The following is a 20,260-nucleotide window of genomic DNA, read 5'->3' as shown; positions in this document are numbered from 1 at the left end:
GGAAACCATGGGCCAGCCAGTGTATAGCCCTACCATTCCACCCTACCCTACACACAAACACACACACACAGGTAACGGTGGAGGCTGAACACTAATTATCTTGAAAGCAAGGTAAGCTACCTTGGTTTTGGAACCAGATACATGTTCCTGACCCCAAATGAACCTGGAATTCTTACAAGTAAAACTCTAGGAATAACAGATATTGAATTTACAGCCAGATGCATGGGTGATTGGGGTAGATTATCAGAAGCAGAGAATGGTATGAACTTAAAGTTTTGTGTCCCCCAAAATTCATATGATGAAGCCTAATCCCCAATCTTCTGGTATTTTGAGGGGGTGGTACTTTGGAAGGTAATTAGGTCATGAAAATCAGTAGATGTCTTGTGAATAGGATTAGTACCCTTATAAAAAGAGACCCCAAAATGCTTTCTTGTCTTCCTTCCATCATGAGGACACAAGGAGAAGATGGCCAACTACAAACCAAGAACCAGGTAGTTATCAGACACCAAATCTGGAAAGGACCTTGATTTTAGACTTATCAGCCTCTAGAACTGTGAGAAAGAAATTTCTTTCCTTCTTTCTTTTTTTTTTTTTTACGAGAGAGAAAGAGAGGGAGATTGGAGAGGGAATCATAAGCAGGCTCCACACCCAGCGTGGAGCCCATGCAGGGCTCAATCTCACAACCCTGAGATCATGACCTGAGCCAGTATCAAGAGTCGGATGCTTAACTGACTGAGCCCTCAGACACCTTGAGAAATTCCTGTTGTTTATAAGCTAGCCAGTCTCTGTATTTTTCTTATAGCAGTCTGAATGAACTAGGACAGAAGACTTAACAATTTGACATTTCTCAGAATATCTCTGCCCTAAAATATACATACCCAAGTACAAACACATGCACAGACTCACACCAAAATATGAGCCTTCTAAAATAAAAGCATTAGCTTTTCTTCCCCAGGCTTGGCATCGAGGACTTACTTTGAGAATGGACCTACCCTATGAGACGAGAGATGCAGGAAATTTTACCTGGATTGTTTTTAGGTCCATATTCTTCTGCTATGAAAAGCAAGCTACCTATACTACAGAAATATGGAATAACCCATATAATATGCATAAGACAAAATATTGAAGAAAACTTTGTTAAACCAACTTTCAACAATTATTTAGATATTTAGTCTTGGATATTGCAGATAATCCAGTGGAAAACATAATACATTATTTTCCCATGACTAAAGAATTTATTGATGGAAGCTTACAAACTGGAAGAAAAGTTCTTGTCCATGGAAATACTGGGATCTCCAGGAGTGCTGCCTTTGTTATTGCATTCATTATGGAAACATTTGGAATGAAGTACAGAGACGCTTATGTTCAAGAAAGAAGGTTTTGTATTAATCCTAATGCTGGATCTGTCCTTCAACTTCAGGAATATGAAGCCATCTAGTTAGCAAAATTAACAATACAGATGATGTCACCACTCCAGATAGAAAGGTCATTATCTGTTCATTCTGGACCCACAGGCAGTTTGAAGAGAAAACATGAAGAAGATGATTTTGGAAACATGCAAGTGGTGACTGCACAGAATGGCTGACTTGAGCAACATTAGAGAGGATGTAAATTTCTATTTGGGAAGGAGAAAAATACTAGAGACAATAATAATGTAAAATGGTAAAAACACAAGTCGTTTTGTTTTTTTTAATTATATGTTGCTTCCAGGCATGTTTCTCTGCAACTTGTTGAGTAACATTTTAAGAAGATGTTGGACTTCTGCAATAGATGGCCCTGATGGTTTTACTCCTTTCTTCATTTTCTTTTCTTTTCTTTTTTTTTTACTCTTTACATTTTATTATAAACCAAGAATTTTGGACTTGCAAAGAGGTATTATTGCAATAATGCACTTTTCATACTTGAAATTTATTTGTATGATATAAAGTTATTACTTTAAACAAAATGCAAGTTAGGGGGGATGTGTTTATAAAATCTGGGTAATTTATAACAAGAATTTCCTAAAGTTTGCTAAAAATTCATTTTGTGTTCTATATATCACATTTTAAAAATAATTTTACAGTTCATTTTTATGATGGAACCTCTTATGGAGACATTAACAAATACAGGAATCTGCCACATTTCTGTTTTAGTGTACTTCAGTAGCTTCATTACCCTTTTATTTTTTTAAACTTAATACCTTATTAATAATCTTTGAATCATGACATTAGCTAACTCTTCTTACTTTAACATGATCCAAGTATTGCTTCCATTCCTATTATCTTCCTAATTTGTTTATTCTAAAGAAAAAAAACGCTTAATGAACAAAGGAAGATATTTTGCTTGGTAATACCAGATACTAAAAAACAAGGAGTTTTAGACTTTTGATTCACTTTCCTTTTTTCTTTAAGAGCCAAATGTTGTCTTTGTTCTTTTTAGAGTTGTTTAGCCCATTTCTTCTTTGTCCAAAACAGTTCTAAGTAGAATAACCAATGTAGCACTATTTTTTTCTAAATGAAGCCCAAAAAAGTGCCTTGCATCAATTAAAAAATAAAATAAAAGCATTTAGACCACTCCATTTTCATTTATTCATCATATTTAATTCATTCATGGGCTAGGTACTGTGGCTAGGTCCCTGGCCTCCAGAAGCTCAACAGTCTTGAAAGAAGTAGTAGTACAAGAGAGATTACAAATATAATGTGTGAGGACAGAAATGAGCAGAAATCCAATCAGTAAATTCTTCTGATAGAAATTAACTTCAGAAGTAGGTATAAAGGCCTACAAAAAGGTATTGGCATTCCAAGTACAGGAAATCGTATATATACCTACTGTGTTTGAAGTAAATTATCAAGGGTGTGATGGTGTATTAGCTTCCTATTGCTGCTGTTAACAACTTACCACAAATTTAGTGACTTAAAAACACAAATTCATTATCTTATAGTCTATAGGTCACAAATCAAATACACTCTCAGGAGGCCAAAATCAAGGTGTTGGTAGGGCTGTGTTCCTTTTTCAAAGTCATAGGGGAGAATCTGATTACTTGTCTTTTCCAGCTTCTTTAGGCAACCCCTATTTCTTAGCTTTTGGCACCCTTGCACCTTCAAAGCCATCAATAGCCAGTTGAGTTTCACATTAGATCATTATGACACTGACTCTTCCATCTCCCAGATAATCCAGAAAAATCATTTTACTTTAAAGTCAACTGATTAGCAACCTTAATGCCATCTGCAACCTTAACTCCCCCTTGTCATAAACACAACATATACATAGGTCCCAGGGATTAAGATGTGGTCATCTTCAAGGTAACCATTATTCTGCCCACCTCAGATGGGAATAGAAGAAAATGAGGCTAGGATGGTAAGCAGGGGCTGGATCAGAAGGATCACGGATGTCCTTAGAAAAATTCCCAGCTTTCAGTTCTATAAGTAACATGGTGCCACTGACGTTTTAAAGCGAAGGATAAGAGAGATTTGCATTTAGAAAGACTATCCCATAAACAATGTGTAGAAGAGAGATTAGAGCAGGGTATGATAGGGTATGACTTGAGAAAGAGGCCATGTAGAATGCCAGTGTGGTACAGGATACTGGTTAGCATCTCCAAGGCCAGAAGTAAGGCAGAGGCAGCAGGGGTGGGTGGGAAGGATAAATTATTAGAGAGGTAATTAAGAGTTGGAACTGACCCACTGTGGTGATCAACTCATCTTAGTGGGTTAAGTTTCTTATTTTATGATAAGATAGATCACAATTTCATTCACCAAACTAGTGAATTTTGAAGAGGAGACAGGTCAGAGGGATTTTCTGTTTACAGCCATTGTTGCTTCTGCTGCTGTATCAGCCATCAACTGCCTATCATTAGGCTTTGTGGGCCAGAGAGAAATCAACATCTACCTTTTTAAGCCTCTCTTATTTAAACTAATCCTAACTCATACAAGAGGATTCCATGATCTCTACTTTCGTCGAGATACAAATATCCACTGGACCACCAATGTTATTCAATGCCTGATGCTAAGTGTCATACATTATCTTAATGAGTCCTCACATGGATCTTCAGAGGTGTATTTTATTATTATACCAATCTTACCGCTGAAAAAACTGAGGCTTTAGGATATTACACTGTCCATGGTCTGCCAACTGTTTACTACGCAGCCTTCCGTCACACAAAAAGTTTGTGCCCAATATGTCAGGCGATATAAATGCGATGGACTAGAAACAGGAAAAATAAGGTATAAGAATAAGGAGGAAGAGAAGAAACACATTGATATCCTTCTGAATCCCTTTGCTTGTATTTCTCAAAAATTAAAAATTCTTTAAAAATTCAGGGACGATATTACCATTTTCACATCATTAATGTGTCTAGTTAACATTACCTGGGCACAGACTGTCATAGTTGCAAATGACAATTTGAGCAGAGAACAGTGTTTACTTGAAATCTGAATCTTTCAGTGTGAAGAACCACAAAGGAAAACCAAAAAATGGAAGGCCAAAAGGTAGAGTCAGAAGGAAGAGGATGACAGGGTGCCTGGGTGGCTCAGTCAGTTAAGCATTCAGCTCATGGTTTCAGCTCAGGTCTTATCCTCAGGGTTGTGAGTTCAAGCCCTGCACTGAAAGAAGGAAGAGGGATGAGATGCGGCCCCCCGCCCTGAATGATGAGGAAGGCCTTAGAACTTTTATTCTTTATCCTGTGATTCAGGAACTAGTCAGAAGGGTTTCATGAATATGCAAACTAAAATGTGGCAAACTAAACACATTTTCTATAGTTTCTTCCTAAAAATCCATTAAATGACAGTAAAAAAAAAAAATTTAAAGGATATAAACCCTTGTTAGGGACTGGGCACCCAAATTCATATGTTGAATCCCTAACCCCACAATGTGACTAGATTTAGAAAGAGCATCTTCAGGGAGGTATCTCAAGTTAAATGAAGTCATAAGAGTTGGGCCCTAATCTAGAGTATGAATGGTGTCCTCTTAAGAAGAGAAAAAGGGGCACCCGGGTGACTCAGTCGGTTAAGCATCGGACTCTTGATTTTGGCTCAGGTCATGATCTCAGGGTGGTGAGATCAAACCTCTTGTTGGCTCCACGCTGGGTGTGGAGCCTGCTTGGGATTCTCTCCCTCCCTCTGCCCCTCCCCCACCAACCCTCCCAAAGCCCACTCATGCTCTCCCTTTCTCTCTCTCAAAAAAAAAAAGAAAAAAAACAAGAAGAGAAAGAGACACCAGAGACCTCTTTCTCTCCATGTGTACACAGCAAAGAGATTATGTTTGAACAGAGGATTAAAGTGCTGTCTGAAAGCCAGAGAGGTCTCACCAGAAACCAACCCCTATGGCACCTTGATCTCTGACTTCCAGCCTCCAGAGTTATGAGAAAATAAAACTTTGTTATTTAAGTCACCCAGTGTATGGCAGTGTGTTATACAGCCACCCCAGAAGTACCCATGTGTATAAGACCTCACTCATTTGTATCAACAAAGCTCCCTGTACATATCTTGCCTGAATTTCTCTAGGTAAAATTACATCAGATTTAGTGATTTACTAATGAATTCCATACGGGGGTCAGAGAATTACATTCCTTAAAATTACATAAATTATATAACTTTTGGTTTTGAATTTTTTGAGTTATATTTATATTATCCCAAAAACTTACATTTTTAATATACTGTTTTTACTAAGTCCAGTAAGAACTTCAATTTTTTTTCAATATTTATTTCCTTCAGCAAATTTTATACTGAATATTTTACTCTCCAGGAGGCATGTGTCAGATCAATGTGAAAAGCGAGTTTTTAGTTTTACCTGTTAAGTCCATCTTTGGCTTCTGGTTTCAGCCTGTAGTATAGTTGGGAATGTGGACAACTTATAAAGCTTCTTTTCCTCACTTATACAGAAAACTCGTGCACTGAGATCAAATTTCCATCAACCTAAAGAGTGACAATACAGAGTGAGATTTAATTGGTAAAGTGTTCTATACTCAGATCTGTGAATGAAGTAACACTGACACACCATACACATTTTGAGTTCTCAGGAATCTGGTCCCACCTCATTTCTAAAACATACTGAACAGAGCAGAGAAGAGGTTAGTCTACTCAGTAAACTGCAAGAGGAGTATTTAATTGCAATTGCTCAGTGAATTCAGATTATATGTAAAGTCTTTCTGGATCATTCAGGATCTGAACATTTTTAGTTAAATGATATTTATTATCATAATTTCAGCAGATTAATATTAGAGAAAATATTTTTTCAACTAAAACCAGGAGAAGAACAGTGGGAAAAGAAAAATAGGCAAGATTTATATGAGCAACAGTGTAATGATGATTAGCAGCTATGAAATTAAGAATTGTGTGCTCCTTGAGGAAGTTATTTCATATGAGACTCACTGGCTGAGCTCTCTCAGCATATACAGCAGTGATTTGTTTGTTTGGGATTGGCCATGTGCACAGCCTAATTTACATGGAATTTACTTTGCTGCCCAGGATTCTGAATTTGGTCTATTTTCCAGCTTCTGAAGTGAATATATAAAGCACTTTTCATTCATCAGTATTCTTTAAGGAGTTTCTTTCAAGGATCAAAACTGCACATAATTCTGTTCAAATTCTAGTAATGTGCTAATTCCCATCTAATTTCCATTGGCTTTGGGGGATTTATTTTTAACCTGGGTCTGACATGCTTATTGACAGCATCCAACTAAAACAGACAGCAATACATCTTCTAAGTTTCGTCACAAGTTTGAGCATGGTTTTGTAAAAACAATGCATTGATCTTATTGGCACATTCAAAAATTCTACTAGAAATAGTTAAATTCCATTATATCCAAGCATTTACTGTTGACAGGGTTCTTTATTACCCTGAATTTCAATTTTCAAAGAATCTTTTTTTTTTAAGATTTTATTTATTTATTTGAGAGAGAGAATGAGATAGAGAGAGAGCATGAGAGGGGAGAGGGTCAGAGGGAGAAGCAGACTCCCCACTGAGCAGGGAGCCCGATGTGGGACTCGATTCCGGGACTCCAGGATCATGACCTGAGCCGAAGGCAGTCGCTTAACCAACTGAGCCACCCAGGCGCCCTCAAAGAATCTTCTTATTCTACATTTAGAATCTTAGTGAGATAGAGCATGGACACACCCATTAATGGTCATCCAGTTCCAAAACTTTCGTGTGACACATGTGGCCCAGAGAGTTGAAATGATATGTCCAGGGCCACATAAACAGCTGGTGGCAGAGTTCTAACTCCTCACCTGCAGTCAACAACTTTGTCACACATGGCTAAGCCCACAACACTCTTGCTGGTAGAGCTTCTGGGTAGGCTTCCTTATTTAGAAAATAAAAACACTGCTAAAGCAGGGGTTGGGTCATCATTCTATAGTTGCAGTTATTATTTGTCTGAAGTCTACAGACCGCCTGTCACAAAGGAAGTCTCGAGGCTCAATTTCTCCTGACTCAAAATAAGATGAAAAGAAATATGAGGTTTGGGTACTTGAATGAGATTTTGCATCTAGAAGATAAGGTTGCAAGAAAACTGGAATTAAACCAGTATTCACCCCAGACCTGCTCCCAGCCCTCACTCAGCTCAGGGAGCCCTGGGGAAGGGGAGAGAGCAGAAAGGCACCTTCATCTACCAAATGTCAGAATGGCCTGTTCCTTCCTTTCCACTACACTTTAGCTTTTGGGTTAGAAAGAGTAAAAGAAAACCAAAACTGTTGAGGCATCCTGAGTTCATCTGGCATTAATTTCTGGAGGCATGTATCAAACCAGAATATCCCATTCTCTTACAGAAAGGGTACAATTAAAGACTTATGCTGAATTTTTTCGGCAAAAAAAAAAAAAAAACCAACCTGTTTTTTCATGTGCAAGTAATTTCTCCTACATCTTGGGAGCTATAAATATGTATGGTAAGTATGAAATTTACTCCATACTTGTAGGTGTAAGAAAAGCCATGTTCTTGGGCGCCTGGCTGGCTCAGTTGGTTAAGCGACTGCCTTCAGCTCAGGTCATGATCCTGGAGTCCCGGGATCGAGTCCCACATCAGGCTCCCTGCTCAGCGGGGAGTCTGCTTCTCCCTCCCGTCCCTCCCCCGTCTCATGTGCTCCCTTTCTCTCTCATTCTCTCTCTCTCTCAAATAGATAAATAAAATCTTTAAAAAAAGAAAAGAAAAGAAAAGCCATGTTCTTTATTAACAAATTAAATCTCATCCTAAGCCAGCACTCCTTAAGCTGATGGAAATTTAACCTCAGTCAACAGTGGGGCCACGTCCTTGTCCCCAAAACAACAATTTCAGGTTTTACACAGTCCAGAATACTCACGGACAACTCTCTGATCTTTGGTCACTGCTGACAGATTCTTTGTCTAAGATGACAGGGTCACTTGCAGGAAGGTGGTTCTGCTGCTTCCTGAAACTTACCTCCCAGGGGCAGCTGGGGCTCCTTACCAAGGCTAGGACCCCCAACACAAAGTTTCAGGTACCCACTATACCACAAAGCCATTCCACACTAAAGACAAGCCACATCCCTAGGAGGTTACAATGGAGCAGCACAGAGGAACTGGATCCTGGTCCCGACTACTCCATGGAGCTCTCCTCCCCAAATAATCTCTCTTTGAGGTTTCCATGGTAGACTCTCCCTCCTGGGTTCTTGCCTCTCTCCCCTCTTGAGACCACCTGGCATGAGCCCTTCCAAGAATTTACCTTTGAAAAACAGAATGCAGTTGTACTACTTTGATCCTACTGAGCAAAAACTCAAAGAAAGAAAACAGAAAAGCGTTCTTGGAATAGGGCAGGAAAACAGAAAAAAAGGCAAATTAATATCTCAGTAAATTATCCTACCACATGTGTCTTTTTGCTAAATTATTTGAAAGCAGATACAGAAGAGGCCACTTTCTCCATCCCTCTTCACGCTTCTGAGGTGTGCCTCCTCCAGGCACAAGTTTAAAGCAATTTGTGACTAAACTCTGAGGTCAAGAAGCATCCTGGGACAGTTTCTAGACAAATGGTTTCAGGCAGGTTCTAGACATTTGGGGGGCATCCTTGCTAATATTGTGCTCTTATCAGTTTTAGGGACCTAGAAGTGAATTATCATATGTCTCCTAAGTCAGTGAATGAGACTACCATCTAGCTAAGGTTGCTACACGTCTTTTCTTTCTTTTTAATTTAAATTCAATTTAAATTGAATTTAAATTCAATCATCTTTAGTTTCAGATGTAGAGTTCAGTAATTCATCAGTTGCATATAACACCCAGTGCTCATCACATCACATGCCCTCCTTAATGCCCATCACACAACCACCCCATTCCCCCCACCCACGTCCCCTCCAGCAACCCTCAGTTTGTTTCCTATAGTTAAGAGTTGACACATCTTTTCTCTTGACAGCTAGCCCACCGCCAATTCCACACTTTCCAGACACGCTGAACTGCTTACAATTCTCCTAAAAGACATACTCTCTGAGCTCCAGGCTTTTGCATATGTGGTTCCCTCTGCCTAAAATAATGTGACACCAGCTTTTTCATACTATAGTACACACACAAAAAAAGGATAGTAGTTGTACAACATGCAGTGATAAACTGGAAATGATTTGGTTAATCTATAGGCCTTGTAGAAAAAATTTCAGTAGAGAAGATATAGAATAAGATATCAAAACATTTTCATGAGAAACTTTAGCTTGTTCATTTATACATAACTGTTCTTTTTATTTTAAAATAATTCCAAATTTACTTAATAGTTGCAACAATAATAGTATAGTATAAATAACTTTTTTCCTGGAACAGCTGACAGTAAACTTCCAACATGATGGATGCCCCAGTGCCCATGCTAACACTTCAGTGTATAATTGCTATAAATAAGAACATTCTCCTACATAACCACAAGACAACCATCACAGTCAGGACTAATGGTGATCCATTATTATCAACTAACCCACAAGCCCAGTTCAAGTTTTAACAATCATCCCAATGATGTGAAAGGTTCAAGGCCAGGAACACACGTTGTGTTTAGTTTTCATGTCTGCTAAAGTCTCTTTCAGTCTATAACAGTATACCAATCTTTCCTTGACTTTGATGCACTTGACTTTTCTGTAGATCATAAGGCCAGTTATTTTGTATCATGTCCCTCAATTTGGATTTGTCAGATATTCCCTCATCATTAGATTATTTATTTTGGGCAGGAATGTCACTGAGGTGACATGTGTACCTATCAGGTGGCACATGATTTCTATTTGTCTCATTACAGGTAATATTAACTTTGATCACTCAGTTAAGATGGTATCTGTCAGATTTATCCACCATAAAGTTCCTTTTTACCCCTTTGTAACTACTAATTATTTTATAGGGAGGTATTTTGAGACTACAAAATATTCCCTTCTTTACCAAACTTTCATCCACTACTTTTTAATATTCACTGATGCTTCTTGGCTGAATTAATTATTACTATGATGTTATCAAGACAGAGAGAGCACGCAGCAGAAGGGAGGGGCAGTGGGAGAGGGAGAAGCCGACTCTCTGCTGAGCAGAGAGCCCAACACATGGGGTTTGATCCCAGAAGCCTGGGATTGTGACCTTAGCCAAAGGCAGACACTAAACCAACTGAGCTACCCATGTGCCCCATATTCAATTGTTTATATCAGCATGGACTCATGGGTTCCTACTTTATCCAATGGGTATTATTATATCCCATTTATTCAATGGGATAATCTGATATTATCATTATTTATTTTGATGCTCAAAAGTATCCAGATTTGGCCACCGGAAACTCATTCAAACTAACATCTGCATTCTTTTAATATGTTCCCATAACTCCTTAAGCACTTTTTACTTTCTTGCCTAACAAGATATTTCTGGCTCATCTTGGACTTTCTCTGCCCTGTCCTGAAATGAGCTACATCTCCAAGGAGTCTTGGTTCCTTTTAGTGGAGAATGGTACTTTGAAATCAAAATAGGGCACTAGATGTGTCCTATTTTGGGGTACTGCTGTTCTCAGAGATGGGGAATATATGTATGTATACATACACATAGTATATTATTTATACACATATATTACATGTATATTATCCATGCATTTACACCAACATTTCTTCATTTAGCTATCAAACCCTGAGTTCATGTCACTACTTCCAATTCCAATCCAATATCACAGTTATTACAGTTCTTTTTCCTATTCCATATTTAGAATTCTCTCCTCTAACAGTGAAAAACTTGGCTGCCATTATCCTCAATATATTTACTTATTGACTCAATCCTGCCTGTGAGTAATCAACTTCCTGCCCTGCCACCACCCTCTCACAAAGAAGTCCTCCTTACCCTATTCAGACTCTGACACATTGCTGGCCCATCACTGCTGTCACATGCCCCTCTCATGTAGATGCCCTCCTCATCCTACCGGGCTTCAATACCCCATGCCAGGTGACCACCACCTTTCTGCACAGATTCCCTCCCCACCCCAATCAAGCTCTAACACATGGTGCCAGGCCGGCAAGCACCCTTTTCACCCCACTTAGGTAGTAGCCAACATTTATCAATGAGCTACCAACTCCACCTCCCAACCTAATTGCCTTCTTTTTCTCCCTCAAGGTCCAGATTCTTGTGCCAGATCCCTACTGTTATCATCATCCTGTGCAGAAAACCTCCTCACCTCTCTCGAGCTCACAACAACCATACAAGCTGCTACCATCCTCCCCCTCATAGACTCCCTCCTCTCTCCATTCAGACTCTGATATGACAGATAGCTGCTCCCCCACCAACTTTGATGCAAATGCCTACTTTGCTCAGCCCTAATTTTTTTTATTGAATTATTTAAAAAGGAAGAAAGGAAAGAGGGATGGAAACAGGCTACATGCAATTTCTGCTAGAGAATTTTTAATGATAATCTCTTGAAGTTTTGACATTCACCATCCACAAGAAACTTTATTCATAGATAGGTGGATGAAAATTTTAAAGTTTTTTATAAACATTCCAAAAATGAACCTCAATTGAAATTATAGCTAAAGACTCTTTTCTTTTATTGGCAAACAAAAGCATCCCAGGCAGAGGGAAGATCTAGTGCAAAGGTCCCAAGAAAGAAAGAAATCAAGCAGGCAGGAAATTACTGACAGAAGAGGTCAGTGCTAGGAAAGATTTCTTGTACTAATGCAAAAGGATTTCAAATGCAATTAAACTTTTCATATCAAAAATTTTAGGGGTGCTTGGGTGGCTCAGTCATTAAGCGTCTGCCTTCGGCTCAGGTCAGGATCCCAGGGTCCTGGGATCAAGCCCCATGGCGGGCGCCCTGCCCAGCGGGAAGCCTACTTCTCCCTCTCCCACTCCCCCTGCTGGTGTTCCCTCTCTCGCTGTGTCTCTGTCAAATAAATAAATAAAACGTTTAAAAAAAAATTTTTTGTAGGGGCTCCTGGGTGGCTCAGTCATTAAGTGTCTGCCTTCAGCTCAGGTCATGATTCCAGGGTCCTAGGATTGAGCCCCACATCGGGCTCCCTGCTCCGCAGGAAGCCTGCTTCTCCCTCTCCCACTCCCCCTCTCGTATTCCCTCTCTCGCTGTGTCTCTCTCTGTCAAATAAATAAATAAAATCTTTTAAAAAATGGGAAAAGAATCTAAATAAACATTTTCCAAAGATGACATACAAATAGCCAACAGGTGTTTGTTGAGCACATGAACAGCATATGAAAAGGTGTTCAACATTACTAATGATGAGAAAAATGCAAATCAAAGCCACAGGGAGCTATCATCTCATTCCTGTTAGAATGGCTAATATCAAAAAGACAAGAAATAACAAGTGTTAAAGATGTACAGAAAAAGGAACTCTTGTGCCCTGTTGTTGAGAATGTAAATTGGTGCAGCCACTACAGAAAACAATGTGGAGGTACCTTTAAAAATTTAAAATAGAACTACCATACAATCTAGCCATTCCATTTCTGGGTATTTATCTGAACTCTCCAAAAGCTATCTGCACCCCAGTGTTCCTTACAGCATTATTTATAATACCCAAGACATGGAAACAACTTAAACATCCACTGATGGATGAATGGATTTTTTTTTAAGATTTTATTTATTTATTTGACAGAGAGAAAGAGAGCACAAGCAGGGGGAGCGACAAGCAGAGGGAGAGGGAGAAGCAGACTCCCCACTGAGCAGACAGCCCAATGTGGGGCTCAATCCCAGGACCTGGGATCATGATTTGAGCCAAAGGCAGACCCTTAACCAACTGAGCCACCCAGGTGCCCCAATTTAAAATGTGGTGTATATATGCACAGTGGAATATTTTTCAGCCATAAAAAAGAAGGATATTATGTTGAGATAACATGAATGGACCTTGAGGCAATATGCTAAGTGAATTAAGCCACACATACACATACACACACACACACACACACACACACACACACAAAGAACACTGTATTATCTTGTATGTGGAATCTTAGGAATCTTAGGAAAAGGCACCTCATGGATACAGAGAAGAGACTGGTGGCTGGCTGCTAGACACAAGATGTGGGAGGGGGAGGGGTGAAACAGATGAAGATGGCCAAAAGGTACAAATTTCTAGTTACAGGATAAATTAAGTCCTAAGGATTTAAAGTATAACATAGTGACTATAGTTAACAATACTGTACTGTATATTTTAAAGTTGCTAAGAGAGTAGATCTTAAAAGTTCTCACAGAAAAAAAAAATTGTAACTATGTATAGTGATAGATGTTAACTAAACTTATTGTGGTAATCATTTCACAATATATACATAAGTCAAATTATTATGTTGTACACCTAAAACAAATGTCAACTATAACTCAATATAATAATAAATTTTTAAACAAATATTTAAGTAAAGTCTACCAGACACCGTGTTAAGTTCAAGAAATACATCCCTGACAAGACAGACAAAGCCCCAATCTCAAGGATTTTATAGCTGGTGGGGGGGGTGTTGGAAGAGCAGAAAATAAACAAACACACAAAAAAAATTAGGAATGACAGGTACTGAAAGATAAATGACAAGTAGTAGGCCATGTGACGATCTTAGGGGAACAATCTTCCAGGCAGAGGAAAGAGCTAGTATAAAAGCCCCAAGGAAGAAAGAAGACCACCGGGTTGGATAATACTGACAGAGAATGGTAGGTAATGGGGGTAGAGATCCGGCAAGGGCCAAATCATGCACGGCCTCATAGGCCAGGCAAACAAATGTAGATTTTAAGAGCAATAGAAACCACTGAAGGATTTTAAACAAGGAAGTAACATGATGTAACATCTTAAAATTTAAAAGATGACTGGCTGCTCTACGAATCGTGGACTGCAGGACAGAGGCAAGGAAACGAACAGCGGTCTACCATAGTAGTCCAGGGAACAGATAATGATGTCTAGAACTAAGCTCGTAGCAATGAGAGAAAGTAGATAAACTCAAATACACTAGGGTGGCAAGGTTAAAACTTGCTGAGGAACTTGATACAGAGTATAGGAGAACAGGAGGAATCAAGAACGGCTCCCAGGCTTCCGAACTGAGCAACGAGGTGGACAGCAATTCCATTTCCTGAAATTTTAAGACTGGGAGAGGAGGCAGGTCTCCATGGGTGAAAACCACAAGTTTTGTTTTGGACATGTTAAGTCTAAAATCCCTATTAGAGGGCGCCTGGGTGGCTCAGTTGGTTAAGCGACTGCCTTCGGCTCAGGTCATGACCCTGGAGTCCTGGGATCGAGTCCCACATCGGGCTCCCTGCTCGGCGGGGGGTCTGCTTCTCCCTCTGACCCTCTTCCCTCTCATGCTCTCTCTCTAATAAATAAATAAAATCTTTAAAAAAAAATAAAATAAAATAAAATCCCTATTAGACATCTAGGAAGAGTGATTAAGTAAACAGTTGGATAGAGGGGTATGGACATAAGTGAAGTGTCAGAGCTAAAGACAGAAATTTGGAAGCAATTTTCACATAGTATTTAAAGACAGAAGACACGATGACATGGTAAGAGTGTATAGAGAAAATATCTCAAGAGCCCTGGGGCTTTCCAACATTTAATACCTTGATGAAAGAAAAGGAGAATGAAGGGGAAGATGAGGTAAACACACACAAGAGACTGAGAAAGAGCAACAAGTGAGATAGAAAAAAAAGTAGGAAAGTATAATGTCTTAGAAGCCAAAACAGGAAAGTGTTTCAAAAATGAGGGCTGCTGTGGGGCGCCTGGTTGGCTCAGTCGTTAAGTGTCTGCCTTCGGCTCAGGTCATGTTCCCGGGGTCCTGGGATCGAGCCCCGCATCGGGCTCTCTGCTGGGCGAGAGGTCTGCTTCTCCCTCTCCCACTCCCCCTGCTTGTGTTCCCTCTCTAGCTGTGTCTCTCTCTGTCAAATAAATAAAATCTTTAAAAAAAAAAAATGAGGGCTGCTGTAACAGAATACCATAGACTGGGTAGCTTAACCAACAGAAATTTATTTCTCAGCGTTCTGGAGACTAGAATTCTGAGATCACATGGCTGAGAGAGAGAGAGCCCTGATCTCTTCATCCTCTTATAAGAGAACCAAGCCCATCATGCGGGCTCTACCCTCATGACCTATACAAATCCTAATTACCTCCAAAGGCCCCACCTCCAAATGCCATCACACTGGGAATTAGGGTTTCCATATATGAATTTGAGGGATGATATAAACATTCAGTCTATAGGAGATTGCTACAGTATAAAAGATAATCAAATGTTAGCAAGGATGTGGAAAAATTGGAGCCTTCGTACATTGCCGGTGGAAGTGTGAAATGATGCACCACTTTGGAAAACAGTCTGGGGTTTCTTTAAAAAGCTAAACATAGAGTTACCATATGACCCAGCAATCCCACTCCTAGGGATTTTTTCAAGAGAAATGAAAACATATGTCCATGTAAAGTTAAACACAAAATGTTCAGAACAGCATTATTATCATAAGAACCCCAAAGTGAAAACAACCTAAATGTCTGTTAACTGATGGATGGATGGATAAATAAAATGTGGCATATAATGAGATATTATTTGGCAATAAAAAGGAATAAAATACTGGCACATGGTACAACATGGATGAATTTTGAAAACATTTTCCTAAGTGAAAGAAGTCAGATACAAAAGACTAGATATTGTCGGACTCCATGTATAGGACATGTCCAGGAGAGGCCAGTCTACAGAGACAGAAAGCAGACTAGTGGTAGCATAGGGCTGGGACACACAAGGAGGGGGAAATAAGGAGTGACTGCCAACAAGTACATGGTTTCTTTTAGGGGGGACAAAAATGTGCTAACATTAGATGGTGGTCATGGCTGCACAACAGCGAAGATTAGAAAGAGACCACTGGGTTGGGTAGGAGGAAGGTGATTTGTGATGCAGACCAACAAATATTTAGCAGAATGATGGAGACAGAAGACAAAAGGGGTGGACTGAAAGGGAATGACAAATGAAGTAGCATCAAAGAAATTTTCTTATGGGGCGCCTGGTTGGCTCAGTCTTTTAAGCGTCTGCCTTCAGCTCGGGTCATGATCCCATGGGATCGAGCCCCTCATCGGGCTCCCTGCTCCGCGGGTGGCCTGCTTCTCCCTCTCCCATTCCCCCTGCTTGTGTTCCTGCTCTTGCTGTGTCTCTCTCTGTCAAATACATAAATAAAATCTTTAAAAAAAAAAAAAGTTTTCTTGTAAAGGGCTGCAGAGATGGGGTGATGGCGAGAGAGGGATATAGAATAAAAAGAGGGTTTGTTTTCATAAGATGACAGATAATAGCCCATGTTTGTTGATGCGAAGGAATCAGTACAGTGGGAGAAACTGACAATGAGAGAGAAGGTCTGCTGTTGAATTAAAGTCCTCGAAATGCGGACGGATGAAAAAGCACTAATGGACAGGCTGGTACATATTCATTTCACCACAAAGGAGGCAGAGCGCCCAGGCACCGATGCCGGCTCACCGCATACAGCGTTAGGAAGATGAGAAAGGGCTGCTATTTTCTCCACGGAGTCTCAAGCAAGGTGATCAGCTTCAAGTAAGGATGATGGAGTCTATCAATCACATTGCTATAAAACAAAATCATCCCCCAAACCTTAGCAGCTCATGAGACCCTGTTTCCTCACAGTTTCTTGGATTTTCATCTTTGCCCAGAAGCCAGTTCTTAAACTTAGCCTTGTTTGCTTTCTGAAGATGCCGGGAAATTTTTAGACTAATAATTCCTGGTTCTTTTGTGTTTAACCATCTTTTCTTTAACAGGTCTCTCTCTTCTCTCAACATTTTACCATAAGCAGAAACTATAAGCAGCAGCCAGGCAGCATCTTTACCATTCCGCCTGGCAATTTCCTTAGCTACACCACCCAGTTCTTTATGGACATTTGCTACTCTCCACATGAACACAGCTGACAGACAGTGTTGCTAAACTTTCCACTTCTACACAAAAAGGATCCCTTCTCCTTCCGTTTCCAGGAATATGTTTGTTACTTTCCTTTAAGCCTTCACCTACAGTCTCCTGAAAAGCCAGGAAGCTTCTTCTCACAGACTCTTCAGGATGCTTCAATTTTTCTCTAACATTTTCCTCAAAGTCCTTTCAGCTTCTGCCTACTGCTTCATTCCAAAATTTTTGGAATTTTTTAGGTTTGTTATAGACGAATTCCACTTTCAAGTACCAAGATCTATAGTAGTTACCTATGACAAATCACCCCGAAACTCGGCAGTTTGAAACAACAAACAGTTATTATCTCATAGTTTCTGTGAATCAGGTATTCGCAGAAGGCTTACCTGGGTGACTGGGGTTCGGGGTTTGCCAGAGGTTGTCATCAAGATGTCAGCCAGGGCTGGAGGATCTGCTTCCAAGACTGCTCACCCACAAGGCTTTTGGCGTTTGACCTCGTCCTTCCCACAAGACCCTCTCCATAGAAATACTTTTTACATGGCAGTTGGGTTCCTTCAGGGTGAGTGATCCAAGAGGGACAGAGAGCAAGGGAAGCCACAATGTTTTTTATGACCTAGTCTCAGAAGTCCTACGTAGTCACTTCTTTTTTTTCCAGTTTTGTTAAGGTATAACTGACAAATAAAATTACAATACATTTAAAGCATACAACGTGATGATTTCATATATATGTGGTCACTTCTGCCATATTAGTTTGTTTGAAATGAATCACCAGGTCCAGCCCATATTCAAGGGAGAGGGGACTTAAGCTCCACCTCTTGAAAGGAAGATTGTTAAAGAATTTGTGGACATATTTTAAACCACCATAAAGACGAATGAAGAAGGCCTGTGGAGAGAGATGAGAAACAGCTGTTTCTGAGAGTGGTGGAATGAATTTAAGATTGCTAGAAAATTTAGGAGTATTTAAAGGAAATTTGGAGTTCCCAGTTACGATCTGTGATAATGAATTAAAAGGATCAGTCAAGCCCCCTGAATTTCTTGGCCAGATTAGATGCCTCTATCCCATGCTCACTCCTATTGCTTTTATCAGACAGATTTGCAGTATTTGTTTACTTGTCAGTTTCCCCCCAGAAATTATGAGACTTTCAGTGTCAAGGACTGTGAACTCACCCTCATAAGACAGACATTTAATGAATATTTGTAAAATCATTAAATCTGTTTCAAACTCCTGCCTTTAGTCAAGAAAAGAGGAGGGACATGATGGAAAAGGAAGCTGCAACACAGCCCAGAAACAGAGGAGGGTGGAAACAGTAAAGTAGATGGGAACTTGCCGGGTCACAACATAACTTGAAAAGAGAAGAGCATCATTAAACTTGCCAAAGAACTAGTTTATTACCAACCAGTTCTCTAGGTTTGCCACTAAATAGAATTCAAGCTAGCTCTGCACTCCTCCCAATCCAGGCTTCCAGACCCAATTCTAACAAAACATGGAGGGTTTTCTATCATAGTCATAACAAATTACCTCAAACCCCGTGGCTTAAAACAACAAATGAATTATCTTCCAGTTTTATACGTAAGAAGTCTGGTGCCAGTTTCACTGGGCTAAAATTAAGCTATTGACAAGGCTGCATTCTTGTCTGGAGGCTATAGTGCAAAGATGGTTTCCTTCTAGAGGCCACTCACATTCCCTGGCTCATGGCCTCCTCCCTCCATCTACAAAGCCAGTCTAGTTTCTTTTACACTTCAAATTTCTGTTCCTTTTTGCACTCCCACCTATCAATCTCTCTCCCCACTCCCCTTTCTCTGACTCTGACTGCAACCAGAAGAGGGGCCCTTATGACTAGAATGTACCCACCCAGATAGTCCGAAATAGTCTCCCTCTCTCAAGGTCCTTGGCCTTAATCCTATCTAAAAGCACTTTATGCCACATAAGGTACCACATTCACAGGTCTGGGGATTAAGACATGGACATCTTTGTGGAGGTTGTTATTCTGCCTAGCACAAGGCTACAGAGATAGGAGATGATGCCCAGATGGGAACTAAAGGAGACCATACACTCATACAGGTCATGAAACCAACAAGGATTTAATTAAGTGCAGAAGGAAATTTTTAACTTTGATTACTCAGTTTACTTAGCACTACACAGGAGGTCAAAAATTCTAGATGGTGAAGCAAGGCACAGGAGGTAAAGAGAAGAGTAGGTACCGAATCCAGAAAATACCAGAGACAAATTTCTGTGCCCCAAAACTATCACTGCGATTTGGTGGTTTCAAAGTTAAACACACACAACCATATATTGCTTCTCTTCAGTAAGTTACATATCTCAAAATAGCTCAAATTCTTTGATTTCCTTCCAAATGCAATGTACCATTCACAAGCCACCAGATGGCAGAGAAGAGTAGAAAATAAATTCTTAAATCCAATAATTTTTAAAAAACCAAAAAAATAAAAACCAAAAAACTTTTCTTATACTTGGAAAAATTCAGCCCTCTGGAGGTGGCGGGGGGAGGCAAACTCAAACATTTTAAGTTAGAAAAGCACCTTACTTTTTTTAAAGTTTTCCAGAGACATCAATTTCACAATTTTCCTCCAGGTAATACTGGAAAAATCGGTTAAAAATGTGTATCAAGACAGCGTAGCCAAGATTAGCTCAAAGTAGTTAAGCAAATTTGTAAGTTCAGAAAAAAACTAAGAATCACTTTAAACTTAAGAAGAAGCTCCCAAAACCAAACAAATAAAAAGGTCAAAAAAAATTAAAATTAAAGTTAAAAAATAAAACCCACTGCCTTGGCCCTGCGTCTCCCTGAGGAAACTCAACAGCTGACCCCTGGTCGTCCCCACTCAGTTATCCTTCAGACACCTCACATTCAACTTGTCCCACACAGGGAACTCACCATCCTCCTTCCACACTTCCTCTTCCTCCTGTTGCCTACTTCAGTGAAGAGCATTATCATCCACCTGGTTGCCAAATTCAGAAACCTGTAGGTCATCCTTCTTGCTT

General features: G+C 39.8%; 1 pseudogene; it reads left to right on the top strand.

Annotated features, from left to right (window-relative positions):
- Positions 1–7: 7 nt before the first annotated feature.
- LOC112808930 (serine/threonine/tyrosine-interacting protein-like) lies at positions 8–1,620 on the top strand (annotated as a pseudogene).
- Positions 1,621–20,260: the final 18,640 nt, after the last annotated feature.

This window comes from Callorhinus ursinus, unplaced genomic scaffold, assembly GCF_003265705.2.
Source record: "Callorhinus ursinus isolate GAN/ISIS: 27379988/994484 unplaced genomic scaffold, GSC_fseal_2.0 scaffold83, whole genome shotgun sequence".
Lineage (NCBI taxonomy): Eukaryota > Metazoa > Chordata > Mammalia > Carnivora > Otariidae > Callorhinus > Callorhinus ursinus.
This window is presented reverse-complemented; position numbering and strand designations above follow the sequence as displayed.